The sequence below is a fragment of the Peromyscus maniculatus genome, chromosome 19 (genome assembly GCF_049852395.1).
Source record: "Peromyscus maniculatus bairdii isolate BWxNUB_F1_BW_parent chromosome 19, HU_Pman_BW_mat_3.1, whole genome shotgun sequence".
Classification (NCBI taxonomy): Eukaryota; Metazoa; Chordata; class Mammalia; order Rodentia; family Cricetidae; genus Peromyscus; species Peromyscus maniculatus.
Genome location: NC_134870.1, coordinates 68,828,220 through 68,843,187, shown reverse-complemented (window position 1 = coordinate 68,843,187; position 14,968 = coordinate 68,828,220).

Here is a 14,968-nt window from a genome sequence, read left to right as displayed (position 1 = left end):
AACTTGAGTGTCCTCCATGATCCTGCCTGCTCAGCCCCTCAGAGATGGCCCTTGCTATGAGACTACTTGGCTGGGCTGGGGAGGCTGTGTCCCCGCCCTCCTGATCCTCTGGTTCTTCTGTAATCTTGGGAAAGTCCCTTTCTTTCTCGGTGCCTCAGTCCCAGTGGGGAGAGACAACAGTGTGTCCCCATGTCCCCCGTTCCTTCTGCCTCACCCAGATCGGAGAATTAACACTATCCAGCCTATTGTGTGCTCTCTCCTCTCTCGTGAGGGCCTCGGAGGGTGTAGTGGTTGGCGTGGAAAAGGAGATGGAAAGTTATAGTGACGCCGTGGTACAGCACGCTTTCTGGACTACTCCACAGGTTTTCAGAGAGCTGAGAGGACGGAGTATTGGAGGTGGGCTAAATTCTGCCAAATTCTAACCCAAGTGTAGCTCTTAATCATGTGCAGAAAATGCCAGGTGACTCGGTGTTCTGCGGTCTCCCTTTGTCCACAGCCCTCCTCCTCCTCGTCCCTCATTTGTACTCTTCTCAGAATCTACCCTGACCTCCGCCCCTAGCCAATCTCAGTGCCATCTTATCAAGGAACTAGGGCGCTGGTCAGGTAAAGGAAGAAATTCCACGAGGATGAATCAGGACCAAAATTGACAGAGGATAACTGGACTTGAGGGAGATCCATTCTAGCACAACTGAGGCCATCATGAAGGAATGGCTGCCTGTCCGCTATCCAGATGAAGGCTACTCCCAGGACCCATCTTCTAATGTCTCATAAAATCTCTGAGTGCCTACTGGGGCAAGTGTTGAGGAAGATGATCATGAAGACAATGTCTTTGCCTGATGGGATTATGAAAGGATAAGAAGAGCAGGATACATCCCACAGCGAAGATTAGTTCTGCTGAGCGTCGTCTTTTCCAACTCTGGTTGCATCAACAATGTCTCTAGGGCAAAGGCTGGATATCCACCAGGTGAGGAAGAAATGAGTCGGGATGTCAGGGAGCTGCTGACCAAAAGCCACCAGAGCTTGTGAATTCTCACCTGTTCCTCTTCGATGGCTGTGTCAAAACCAAGATTTCACCAGAGGATGGCTGTGGCTCAGAGGTGGTTGGGGTGGTCTAGGCAGGTCATTGCTCTCCGAGGCTGCTCACTCTTTGTCTTTCCTTTGAGACTGTCCTGCAAGGCTGGCAGGGAAGGGAGACTGGCAGGGATCCAGGAGAGAACTGGAACCAATGTTCCTGATTCTAGTCCTGGCAAACTGGGAGATACTGAGACCTCCACCCACACCCCTTACCCTGCTGGGCCTCAGCTTCCTCAGCTGCGACCCAAGGAGGTTGGATTGGATGCTCACTAAATTTCTCCCAATGCACACATCCTATGATGCTTTCTAATATCAACACATCTTTCAAGCTGTAGAGCTGTGTGCTGCCTGCCCATGCTTCTGAGAGGCCTTGTGTGCCCACACGTATCTGCTTCAGAGGCTGAGGCACACAGGCTGAGGGAGAGGGTAGGATGGTTTCTCCTTGCTCTCATTTGTGCGGGCTCTTGGAATGCCCCAGGCTAACATTAGGACCTGGCCAGGGAAGGGGTTGATCCTGCCGCCCCCTCCCCTTCCCACCTACCTAGGGTCCTTGTGCCCTGACGGTAAGGGCTGGAGTAGCACTTAGAACCCTCCCAGTTTCCGTTTCCGGACTGCTGATTGGGTGGAGGAAAGCCAATACCTCTGCTCCGGGTCCCCAGTCTGGCCAGGGAGCCAGAAAAGAGGGGGAGAAGAAGCAGGGCCAGGCCTCAGCATCTCACATCTACCATCTCCAGGAGAGAGACATACGTAGTTCTCCTGCTCAACTCAAGGGACTCAGACCCTTTTCTGACTGAGACGCATGAGTGCCTTTGACAGCGGCCTCAGGTTCAAGTTGGGCCTCCTAACCGCAGCCGTGGCGCAGCAGGTCCACCTAGGACACCAATCAACCCAACGCCACGAATCCAGCTGGGCACAGGCAGAGGGCAGCCGGGGCTGCAACGTTCCTCCACCTTGCCAAGCCCCCAGCCCCCCCGCCCCCCAGTCACCCTCGCCACCACCTGTGACAGGCCTCAAGCTCCTCTCTGCAAAGGCCCTGCGGCCTCCGTGCAAGCATTCTTAACTCTTTACGCCTAACGAACAAGCACAGTTTTTTCAATGGTGAAGAAAAAGCACCAGACTTTTTTTTTTTCTTGAAGAAATCCCCCCCAAGCCGCCCCTCCCGCGGGACAAACATTCCCCACGTGGGGCTGTAGCAACGTCTGTCAGTGTCAGGTCCCCTTGTGTTTCATCTCCTGCGCGCGCGTAGAGCAAATGCTAGAGCGATTTCAGCTGATAGAAAAACAAAAAAAGAAAAAAAAAACACAAAAAAAATAAAAAACATGGCACGTTGCTAGTTTACAGGGTTTTGTGAGTTTAAATGCCTTATATTTAACAATCATAATTTATGACTAACTTGTAGATATCGTGGGTTCTTATTTAATTATTTTTATAGTTGTTTTGCATTTTTAATTATAATTTATTTATTTAGAAAGGATACTAATGTTTTTTATTGCTCCTATTACCTCATTTTGGCGTCGTTTCTGGGAGTGGAATGCTTTGCATGCATTGGTACGATGACAACCGCGAAAACAAACTGACAAAAAAAAAAAAACAACCCATTTTAAATAAAAGTCTGCGAACTTTATTTCGTCCAAACTATCAGGGTGTGTGATTGCAAGCTGTCCTACTGTGGTGCTGGCCTCTTTGGGTACATTCCATACGAAATGCAAACCTTTGATTCTGTATGCTGTGATCTAGTGAAAAGCTCCAATATAGTGACTGTATTTAGCACATATATGAATATAATTTGCACTCGTCAGCAGGCTGGGGTAATCCTTTCACTTGCCACCCTTGGCCCCTTCCCCCAGCCCTCTTTCCCACCTCAAGCCTGCTTTCCGTTCTCCCTCCCCCTTCCCCATCCTCAAGCCCACTCATCCTCCATCCCCTGAGGACAGTCTCAGGGCAAAGGAGGTCACTGGCTAAACCTGGGCTCCCACTCACTGAGGTTCCAGAGTTGGGGTCCTTCAGTCACAGCAGGCATGTCATCTGAAAGACCAAGAGCCTGTGTTATTAGGTGGAGGCTAATGACAGAAGGCTTTGGCTTTCAGACCAGCTCCACGGCAGGCAGGCTCCCTGTGATCCAGGGCAAGTCCCTGGTGTCCCGGAGCCAGTTTCCTGTTCCTAGAGAGGGGGTAAGATGGGTGATCTCTTGGGTCCCCCAATTCAGAAAGAATATGACACAGTCCCAGGCAAGACCACAAGGATGAGTCTCTCATTCTCTTAGGAGAGATGAAAGAGGGAAGGATGGGGGGAGGGGAAAGAGAAACGGAGAGCAGAGGGAACCAGTTCAGAATGACCGTAGAGATCTGGTCAGAGCAGCCACCCACAGGGTCCTCTTCAATACTGCATCCTGCAGGTGGCCAGGAGGCCAGTTAGGTAGATAACATCCCTGGGTATGAAACATGGACTTTCGCAAGGTTAGGTGGTCAATCTGAGATTGAGCCGAGATCCATGTCCTATTACCCGAGAGAAGGAGCCGGTAGAAGATCCAGACTATAGTGTTTGGGATCCCTTCTCCCCCGAGTCTTGTCTGGAGCTTTTGTGGTTGGGACATCCCTCTCTGACAAGAAAGAACTTGGGATACGGAATTGTCCCTTGCCTTCTCCCCCTCGCCCCCCCCCCCCCCCGCCCTTTGCCTGCGTTCCACCGAGGCTGCAGATAGGAGAGGACCTGCTGTGCAGTTAGAGCGGTCAGCCTCCAGCCTCACAAATCCGTGTCAGAGCGTTGGTAAGGAGGCCTTGAGGAAGTGGGCCCTGGACTAAGCCTGTGAGTGGGCTGGAACCCTGGCATGCCGACCCTCCTCTTCCCCTCCTTTCCTAACTCCCCCCTCCCCCCTTCTTGGCTCTTGACATCACTGCCTTTGCCTGGTGGGTAGCTCCACCCTCCACAGGAGGCCCGTGGGTTTGCATAGTCCCGGCAAGGAGAGGAAATAAAGACCTGGGGTTACCACACCACCTGCCTGGGTGGCTAGACCCGATGTGGTCCTTCAGCCCCACCCCTTGGGGTGGGGCGTCTCGCTTGCTGCTCTCCAGCTTCTCCTGCCTCTGCCCCGGAGCCTTGCTTTTCTCGGAGATGGCCTGTGGAGCCACCCACCACGCTGGTGGAGCACAATCACCACACTGCCAGGCCTGGCAGACACTGCCCCCCCTCCCCAGGGCCCCGCAGGGCTCCGCACGGGCATGCTACGCTGTTGTGTGGGGCCAGAGTAGGACAGGCCCTGTGCTCTGGCTGGCTATGACTCACCCTTGAGCCTCCCCACTCTGGGATGAGGTCTTCCCCCCACCCTCAGCTGTGGAGAGGGCCACACCAGGCTCTCCAAGGGGCCATGTGTCGCCCCTGGTAAGTGAAAGGATTATCCCCAGTGTGGATTGTCCCTTTTTTTGTAACTTTCCTGCTGTTCTGTTCTGTTGTGCTGTGCAACATTTTGCTACATAGACTATTTTATAGCAGAAAGCTAGAAAAATATTTATTATGACTATTGAAGCAATAGTGCATCAATGAACAGGCGGAGACGTTAGGAACCGTGTAAATGCTTAGATTCACTTTGGGTGGATTTTTTTGTACTTTATTTATAACTAATAAAAATGAACTGCATTGCTAACTACAGCCTGTGAGTGCAGAGTGTTTTGTCTCTGGGCCTGCCTAAGGCATGCGGGAGGGAACCCAGAAGAGTTTCAGCCGCCCAACGTGTCCCACGAAGGCTCGTGTGTATCGGTTCCCAGCTCGGTGCTGCTGAGAAGTGGGAACCTTGATGAGGTGGGCTTTGGTGGAAGAATGGTAGGTTATGGTGGTGGGACCTCGGGGAGTGTCCTGGGAACTTAGCCTCCTCATCTTCTCTCCTTGCAAGCCACTTCCTCAGCAGCTCTCTCCCGTCATGGGGTCCTGCTCTCCTGGGCCCCAAAGCAGCAGGCTGGCAACTGTGGATCAAACCCTCAAAACTGTGGGCCCGAGTAATCCTTTTCTTCTTGTCCATTGATTACTCCCAGGCCTTTTGACATAGCAAAAGAAAGCTGACTGACAGGTTCCTTTTTTTTTTTTTATCCTTTGTTTCTCAGTGGAGTCTTTCCTGTGGTCGAGCATCAAGCACCTGTTTTCCAAACTTTATAGATTTTCAAGGGGGAAGGTCCCAGTTTTGATCAACTTTCAAAACCCTGTTATATGTGTGAACGGAGTCTATTTACTTGTTCTGCAGCAAAACAGAGCTTGATTTATGCAGCTGGAGTGGGTTTCTACCCTGTTGCAAGAGCCCAAGCTCATGGGCCAGGGACTATTTCCAAAAATGTGTGGTCTCAGAGGCCTGGAAAGTCACTTTACGTTGTAAGCTACAAACAGACCATAGTAACCAACTTTTTTCTTTTTTCTATTTTTTTTTTAAGCATTTAAACATTTTTTTAAAAGAGTGGTTTTAGGCTCATAGGAAAAAATACGGGTAAATTGCAGAGAAGATCTGTGCTACTGCCCCATCCCCCCTCTACCCTGCTCTGGTGTTAACATTGTTCATTAGTGCAATACATGAGCCAATATTGACACATTGTTATTAAAGCCCATAAGTTACATTATGTTAATGAGCCATTTAAATTCATAGTTCATGTTCAACCAGATGAACCAAGTTCTGTCTGTGGGTTTTTTTTTTTTTTTTTTTTTTTTTTTTTTTTTTTTTTGCATTTCTTTTCCTCTGGAACCAGGAGCCAGGCATCTCAGGCCTCATCTCACCAGCCAGCTGCCATGCCTCCTATGTGAATATGGGCAAAACACCCCCTCTCCTCGGTGCCGTCAGTGTGGCTCATCACCTAGGTCTAACTCTAGTCCAGGTCTCTTCTGCAGACCCAGCTCCTTCTAGCTCCTTCCTGTTTATACTTTAGATGGAGCAGGGGCAGGGCAGGGTTGTGGGGTTCCGTAGAGAATGGGATCAGCTTCCCTCCTGGACTTGACACCCACTCAACACCCATTGAGTCTTCTTGTTTTCCCGAGGAAAGCAGTTTCTCGGGAAGCACTTGGGTGAATTCTCCCCAGGCTCCATGGACTCTGACTATGGAGGAGCAGAGTCTAACCTCACTCTTGGGCCTCCTCAGTGCCTCCAGGACACACTGCCTGCAGCAGCACACCCCTGCCTCCAACTTCTCTGTCCCTGTTCTCCAGCCCTAGAAGCCCCTTCTGGTCTCAAGCCTTCTCATATCCGGGACTTTCCTGTCTCAGACATGGCAAATACATGTCTTTGCCCACACATGCATGACACTGTTTTTGAACTGTGGCTGGGGGTCTCTTTCCTACATTTCATGTGATGCAAAGTCCTTGCTGTGGGTTTCCCATCCCACCTGGTAGCTCCGTGACTTTGGGAAGGTTACTTAAACTCTCTAGGCTTCACTTTCTCCATCTATTGAAATTGGAATAATTAATAGTATCTGTTTCATTGGCCTTTCTTTTATACTTTTAAACTTTTTTAGCAAGTTGAAAACAATCACATCAAATAAGTATTTAAAAAAATGACATAGGTATCATAAAAATGTTGTGTGTGTGTGTGTGTGTGTGTGTGTATGTATGTATGTATGTATGTATGTGTGTGTGTTACATAAGTGTGTCTACTGTGTCTGTTACTGTTGATGTCTATATTTTTTGGAACAGCATAGCTTTGACAACCACAAACTAAACTGGTCAGTTTGGTTATAGAATCATAGTTTAAAAATCAGAATGAATGCCCTCAGCTACAATTTTTTGTTTGTTTGTTTGTTTGTTTGTTTGGTTTGGTTTTTCAAGACAAAGTTTCTCTGTGTAGCCCCAGCTGTCCTGGAACTGGCTTTGTAGACTAGACTGGCCTCAAACTCACAGAACTCTTTCTGCCTCTGCCTCCTGAGTGCTGGGATTAAAAGTGTGCACCACCATGCCCTATTTCCTCAGTTACATTCCCCCCCCCATTCTTGGAATGCCATTATTGTTTTTTTTTTCTTTTGCTCCTTTTAAAATTTTTCTTGTTTTCACATCCTAACTAAAGCTTCCCCTCCCTCCCCCTTCCCAGCCTCCTTGCCTCCTCTCCCCACACCCCATCCACTCTTCCTCTACTGTTTCTCTTCAGATATTGGCAGGCATCCCATGGATATCAGCCAGCCATGGTATATCAAGCTGCAGTGAGACCAGGCACCCCCTTCTCCACCAAGGTTAGGTGAGGCAATCCAGCAGGAGGAATGGGTCCCCAAAAGCAGTCAACAGAGTTGGAGACAACCCTTGTCTGCTAAGAGTCTCACACGAAGACCAAGTTACACAACTGTAGCATATATGCAGAGTGCCTAGGTTGGTCCCACACAGGTTCCCTGGTTGGCGGTTCAGTCTCTGTGGCCCTGTGAGTTTTCTTGTGGTGTCCTTGACACCACTGGGTCCTACAATTCTCTTCCTCTTCTGTAAGATTCCCTGAGCCCTGCCTAATGTGTGGCTGTGGGTCTCCGCATCTGTTTCCATCAGTAGTTAGGTGAAGTCTGTCTGACGACAGTTGGGCTAGGCACCAGTCTATGAGTGCAGCAAATGGCTTCCATGTGATCTAAATCAAGAGCCCAGGCATGTTGTCAGGACTCGGTTTCAGTGGTGTTTTACTGAAATCTACTGCGTTTGTGTTGTCTACCTCACAACCTCATTACCAAGTTACTACACACATAAAAATATTGTCACATTCACTAAGTAAATGAATGTTGCCTTCATTTAAAGGCAGATCTTAGTACTTCAAAACCTTAAAGCTTCAACTTGCAACAGAAGGAACCATCGTGTTATAGTTCCTACTTTTTGTCATGCACATATGAGCCAGGTGCAAGGCTGACTAGAAACAAGCCCTAAATTAGCACAGCTGTACAGTCCTGGAGTTCCCAAAGCTTTGTTGGTGCTGCAGTAACTGTAGGATAACAGAATACTCGGAAGACAGCACTGACCTTTATTTACCACGAACCTGAATTTGCTTTCCCTGAAAAAGAAAAATATTTGGAACTATGAAAGTCACACAAAACTCTCTTTAAAGATCAAATCATAGATGACGATTAGTACTTGGTATAGCTTTCACAGTTTTAACTTGGACATTGTTGTGGTCCAGTGACCACCACTATAGTCTGTAAAGAATGAATGTCAGAAAAGGGCCATCTAAATACTCCACCTGGGGAGGGGGGTCCCAGGGAGACCTGTAAACCTGAGGTGCGGCATGAGAAGTCATCACAGGCCAGTCCTGATTGCAGGTGAATCTCATTGCCTCTGCTGATGAACATGGCAGAATCAGCGACACCCCACCTCCCTAGCAACTGGTAAGGAAGAGCCGACAGATGGTGTGTCTCGGCCAGACCAGAGTCAAAGGAACGAAACACTAAGACTAGGGTAAGAGGATGCGAGTCTGTGCCTTGGGCCGTAACATTTAAGCTAAATGTCCCAATGTATCAATGTATACTTGAGACAGGGTCTTGTATGTCCAGGCAGGCCTCATATGTTCCATGTATCTAAGGAGGACTTTGAACTTCTGTCCCCCACCCCCACCCCGCATCTGTTTCCTGAATGCTGAGGTGCAGGTGTGCGCCACCAAACTTGACTTACGTGTTGCTGGGGATCAAACCCAGGGCTTTTGTGAAGGGTATGGAGGTCCTCTACCGACTGAGGCACACCTTTAAGCTCCTGCCCTGGTTCTGAAGCACCATTAAAATGGTCAGCATCCCCCCCAACCCCCAGTGTCTTTAATTTTCAGGTAGAAACAAAATGGCAGAAGATGAAGGAAATTGGTGGGATTCTGTAAGATGTGTATTAATAAAACCAGGGGTAACTGTCCAGTCTAGTGCAGTTTAGGATTTCGAGTAAAAATATGAGGGTGTGGAGGAAGCAGGCTAAAAGTCAAGTTTTAAAATAATAATAATAATAATAATAATAATAATAATAATAATAATAAATGTTATCCCAAGGACCTAGATTCAAAGTAGTTGCTTAAAGAGTATTTCCTCGGTTTTGTGTTCAAATCTGTATGTAGATACCTATAGTATCTATTAAGAGACACACTACATACACATAGCTTGAAAAATATTTCTTGTACAGCATTTCAGTGCTTTGTAATGAGTCAAATTAGAATGGGTCAACAGAGTCGAAATCACCAGGTTGGATAGGAAGATACACAAGAAACTGAGGAAAGATTCATTACTGCGTATGCATCCCTAAAAGCCGTTGCTGTTTCCAGATGACATCACCCTTTTGAAAGGCCATGATGGAGCTCATCTGACGCAGCTGGAGACGGTGGCGTTTCCACTGGGTTCGTTGCTCACACACATTAGAAGCACACAGATGGTTACAATGCGGTAAGGTTCTGCCTTGGCACTGACAGACACAGCCGTGAAGGTTTCTCATGGCTTTTATTCCCTTGTCTTCAGTCTCAGAGATGAATTCTCACAGCCATCCCGGTACTTGAGAAAAGAAAGTACTTGAGAAGAAAGCTGGGCTGTTATGGTCTCGGAAGGACACCCGCTGACAGGCTGTGTGTTTCTCTAAGTTGCCTAGGGGGCTACTGTTAGCATCCCCAGTCCACGATGGTCCATGCATTTCAAGCTTGTACATGTAACTAGAGAGGCATTTTGTGTTATCTGGCAAATAATCCACTGGAGGAATGATGAGTTCCCCATTCCTTGGGGACCCTGAATTGTCTTCCTGTCCCCTAGCACTGATCTCAACAGGAGTGGCTTCTCCTGGATCAGATGGTGGGACACTAGGATTTGGGCAGCTGTGGGTGTTTCTGGAGAAATATCAATTGAAAGGGTAGAACCACAAGAATTTGACCCCAGGGCAACGTCAGAAGGTGTTGGAGCTTCTTCATGATAAATGGGGTAGAATTTCTGTAGAAGAGGAGCTGTGTGGGTCCCCCATCATCCCTTTCTATGGGCGTCTTACACGTAGGAACTGCACTGTGTAAAGAAACTAGCTGGGTACCTTAGATTGGCCAGAGCTCGGCTCAGCCCACTTCCCCAGATTCTTAGAATAAAGGTGTCCCTTGCACTTGGAGAGTCTTTTCTGATCCTCAGCCCACAGAGCTCTGCTTTCATTTTTCCCCTCAGGCATGTTATCACACTGAGAGCAGCTCTGCTCCCTGTCACCCGCATCTAACACCTTCATCCTTGCCTTTGGGCTTGATGTTTGGGCATCAACCAATGGACCTTTGCCTTCAGTTTACCCCAGCTGGGCATGAACTCCCTCCTGATGTTGGAAACCACCGCTGCATAGTTCTACCACCTCGAGTCGTCTCCAAGCCCCAATGAAACTTTTCTCTGAAACTCTGCCTCATTGGGGAGGTTTTCGCTGTTGTTGCTATCGGCCTTTGTCAATTTCCTGCTCTGCGCCCTGTCTCTGGCAAACTGCTCTCATGGTGGGAAGAATGCTCATGTTTCCTGTGAGGTGATCAGCTTTCTCTTCTGCGGGGCCTGCCCACACTTCTCTGCCCATTGCTCAGGTGAGGCATTCTGATGCCCATTGCGTTGGAACGCAAGTCAGATAGGAGGTGCCTTCAAGGTTCCCTTGGAGAGTCACCCTCTTCCAGATCCAGGGAGACCTAATTTCACCCACTTTAGCTCTACCACAGAGACTTCATAGTGCTCGATTACAAAATCACCTTCCAAGAAAACAAAACGATTTCTGCTAGAGTCTTCTGAGAAATTCGGAAGTTATCCCCAAGACAGTCTCATTAGGGTGTGTGTGTGTGTGTGTGTGTGTGTGTGTGTGTGTGTGTGTGTGTGTGATTTAAACGTTCTGTGGGACACAGGTTTGACTTTCCTTCAGAGATGTGGGTGCCCCACATTCTGAGGTTCAGTGTAAAGGATCAAGGCAATATCTTAAAAGCGTTTCATTGTGTAAAAACTTACACAAATTTCTTGATATCAGCATTTTTTTCAAGATGTCCTTGAAACTAACCACAAGACAATAGAGGCCATCCGTGTATGGCATGTCTGGAGCCTGAGACAGTTCCGCCAGGGTCCAGGTGTCTTCCTCATTAGTGTGCACAAGGAATAGTGCTGTCCTGTGGCTCATGTTGTGACAGTGCCGACTTCCTGTCACAGATATGTAACAAGAACATGGGACAGAGATGATTGCTCCACACTATGTCTCTCTCCAGGGTGGGCCCTTGATGTGCAACTGATACCAAGGCTTCTCTCTGTGATATCAGGTGAACAGCCCTGTGCTCTGTGTTTTGATTTTCTGACAGGTCTTGTTTTTGTTTTCTCTTTAAAGGAGAGACAGCTTCTGTGGGCTGGCTGCTACCCTCCCCTAGGGGTTCCTCAACAAGTTTTATTGTTTGAGTCCCTTCTCTCAGGCTGAGGCCACAGGTGGAGAAGCAGGACAACAAAGTCCCGTGGAATGGAAGCATGTGAAGGGGGGGGGGGGGTCTAGCACGCTTTGTTATCACCAGGCTACCATGTCCAGGCTTGGCTGGTGCACCTCTTCCTGTTCTCTCCATCCTAAGAAAGAATTGAAGGACACCTGTGAGAAGCCCCCAGGGAAAGGCCTGGCCTTGGGTCTCTACCCACCTGCTTTGCTTTTCAATAAGCCCCTTCCCTAAGCTAGGCGGAAAGCAGGGCCACTGGTCAGGCTCAGGATGCAAAATTTAAAGAGGTGTCCAAGCACGTGCAAGTCTGACCCCCAAGAATGGGGCCCCCTTACATTTCCTACCTGAACATATTGCTGACCTCACCACAGTCCTGGCCCCAACAAGGAGACTTTCTTCTACCTGCAGCCCCCATGGGACTCTGCACCACAACAGCCCTAATCCTGAGCCTAACTGGGAAGGGAAAACAGTCCCTTTGGGGAAAAAGCTCCCTTTGCACCCATCTTTCCCTGCGAGTGACAGGGCCCCAGGTTTTTTGCTGGACTTGCTCTGTAACGGACAGATGGGTCGGTATGTCATCTTTTCTCTGGCCTTGCTCTTTGCTAGAGCTTGACTGTGTGCTCCTCGTAGTCAAGCAAACAAAAGGAAGATGGAGTTTCCATCTCCCCAGCTGCTCATTCCACTCCAGCATCTCTGGGGGAATGAGAGCTCGCACAGGTAGCAAGCTCTCTTTCTCTCTCTCTCTCTCTCTCTCAAGGGTGGCTGGTTGAGCTCCATCCTTTCTCGACAATTTAGGAACAATTGTGCATTCAAGACTATTTGGAGAGAGCTATAGTTGTATTGCTTCCGAATAATTCCTAACAAAGTATTTCCAAATAAATATCCCTGGGGGTCTACTTTAAAGATAAAACCCCCTGCTATTAGCACAAGCTATTTACACATAAATGGTTGCATGAAGTCTAGAAAACACTTGTGCTCTAAGTAGGCTCAACCAAAGCAGTCCTGTCTGATTTTCTCAGGTGGCAGGCTAGAGAGCTCTTTTCAGCCAAGATTTTGGTGAAAGTAAACCCAGCTTAGTCCAGATATGTGCTTTCTCAGCTCTGATGATGTGGGATCCAAAACAGCATTTTGGGTACTCAAAGGTGGGTTGGTACCAGGCATCTAATGCTCACCACACTGTGGAGGTCCCCGTACGGGACATGGAACAAGACTTGGACAGCAGCAGAGGGGGTGGGGAAGGAGCCTAGTGATGAGGTAGGGCCCCATGTGACCTGTGGTAAGAGACCCTCTATAGTCCTGCTTTTCTCTTGCAACAGAAGCATCCATGTGACATGAAAGGGCTGTTTGTCCATCAGCAGAGTTGGGTACCTTCTACTTTTCATTTGGAGGGTGGGCAGATGAGTGTCTGTCTCCGGTTTCTCATTAGTACTTAAATCTCCATTGGATTTGAGTTCCTGTTTAGAGACTGGTGTTTTACATTTTATTAAAAATTAGAGATGTGTTTTTATTTATGTTTCTGTATGGATGACTTTAAGAGGGGAGGCTTTGTTTTATTTTTGTTGTTGTTTTGTTTCTGGCACAGGTTCTTATCACATATAGGCCAGACTGAGTTCAAACTAGCAATCCTCCTGCCTTGGTTTCCCACGTGCTGAGATTACAGGAAACACACTACCATACTTAGTGGTCTTGACTTAGTTAGCTAATGACAATAATACATGAAGTAAAATTTTATACACACACATATGTGAGTGTGTGTGTGTCTGTGTGCACACGCGCGTGTGTACTTGCATGCATCAGCATCACTCCTGTGAAATGCTGGAGGCCAGAAGTACTTCAGATTTTGCATTATATCTGCATATACATAATGAGATGTCTTAGGGATAGGACCCAAGTTGAAACACAAAAATTCACTCGTGTCTCATATGAACCTTATACACACAGCCCAAAGGTAACTTTGTGCCATATTTTTGGTGCACCTGTGTTTTGACAGTGACCCTTCAGAAAGTTGGCTGTGGAATTTCCCACCTGTGGTATCCTATCAGCATTCAGAAAGCTTCAGATTTTGGAATACTTTGGATTTCAAATGTTCTAATTAGGGCGATGCTTAATCTGAATTTATTCATTGTTCATCTCCAACCAGAATATGGAAAGCAAAACTTGGAGGTAACTCCACTTGAATTTGAAGATTAAAACTTGTTTTCTCTGAAAACTTTGGCCAAGGATCACACAAGAGGAAACGCTTGATCTACTGGTCTAGGAGACAATAGATGTCTCAAAGTCTCACAAGATGGAAGCAGGTCAATGGGATGGAACCAACTGGCCAAGAAAACTAACACATTTTAGGGGTCAAGGAGCCAGTGTGATAAAGCATCTCCAGGACAAGGAACACTAGAGTGTCCCCAGGGAGGTGGGGGTGAGCACCTACAAGGAGGTGAGCTGATCCAGTCTAATGAGCAGTTAGACCCCTGGGCTTTTTTCCCACACCACTCCCTGCTGGGCCTTCCTGAGTTCTTCTGTGCCCATGCTTCTGATAAGGATTCATCTGCTTTCTGACAAGCTTGTTGGGTCACCCTGGACCAGGGACCATCACCTCAGCAATGGTGGGAACAAGAACTGCACACCTTATTGGTTTTTTTTTGTTTGTTTGTTTGTTTGTTGTTGTTCTAAAAGACAGTGTCTCACTGTGTAGTTCTGGCTGGCCTGGAAGGCTCCAAACTTACAGAGGTCTATCCACCTCTGCCTCTGCCAATCCCCCGCGTCCCCCCACCCCCCGCCCCGCCACCTGAGTGCTGGGGCTAAGGGCCTGGGTTACCACACTTGGCTGCACACCTAAACATGGAAATCCTGGCTCTGTCCTCTGAGACTCTGACGTCCACTCTCGCCTACTCTTGGGGAGCGTGTTTTATTTCTTGCATGGGTATAGGGACCAGTGATCAGAAGAAAAGATGAGAGCCTCAGAATTGCCCAAGCAAGCCAACAAGGTCACACAGTGCTGGTGTCCTTCAGTGGACTGAAGATGTGGCTTTCTGGGCAGAGGGCGAGGCAATTCCACAAGAGAAAGGGTATGGGTCAAAGCACCTAGCTCCTGGATGCTGACTGCATGAGTGAGAAGTCTAGAGGAGAACCTAGTTTGTGAGCAAGCTCCGCCAGCCACGCCGGGCTGGAATGTTCCTTTGTCTGGTGCAGGTGTGACTGAAGGCATTTCCAGAAGGTTCTGTAATGTTAAGGCATTTAGAGAACTTCTTTCTGTAATTTCCAGAAGGATGGGGTGGGGTGGGAGGAGGATGCATTTCAGCCTCACCAGCTGTTATAAAGGATCAGCTCCCTGGACATGGGAGTCTTCTGCCAACGATGCTGTGCATGGGCAGGAGCCCAGTTCTGGGAGGACAGAGCAGAGACAAAGTCAAGGTGTGTATTTACCGGGCAGGAGGAAGCATGGCCGACCCTGAAACCAATGCTCGTCTTTATAGTTTGCCCCCTCTTTCACTGATTACTCCTGAGGTTGAAGTCATCCAGGAAGCCTCTCCCTCCACAGTGGTA